Source organism: Mandrillus leucophaeus, unplaced genomic scaffold, assembly GCF_000951045.1.
Source record: "Mandrillus leucophaeus isolate KB7577 unplaced genomic scaffold, Mleu.le_1.0 Scaffold104, whole genome shotgun sequence".
NCBI lineage: Eukaryota > Metazoa > Chordata > Mammalia > Primates > Cercopithecidae > Mandrillus > Mandrillus leucophaeus.
In genome coordinates, this window is record NW_012098543.1 from 1,626,342 (window position 1) to 1,626,589 (window position 248).

Below are 248 nucleotides of genomic sequence, written 5' to 3' on the forward strand. Positions count from 1 at the left end.
TCTCTTCTAAAAATACAAAAAATTAGCCGGGCGTGGTGGCACGCGCCTGTAGTCCCACCTACTTAGGAGGCTGAAGCAGGAGAATTGCTTGAATCTGGGAGGTGGAGGTTGCAGTGAGCCAAGATCTCGCCAGTGCACTCCAGCCTGGGTGACAGAGCAAGACTCCGTCTCAAAAAAAAAAAAAGTTGTTTCGTTTTTGCAGGAACTCTGATGAAACAGGCATTTTAGGTAAAAATGATTATAATTTT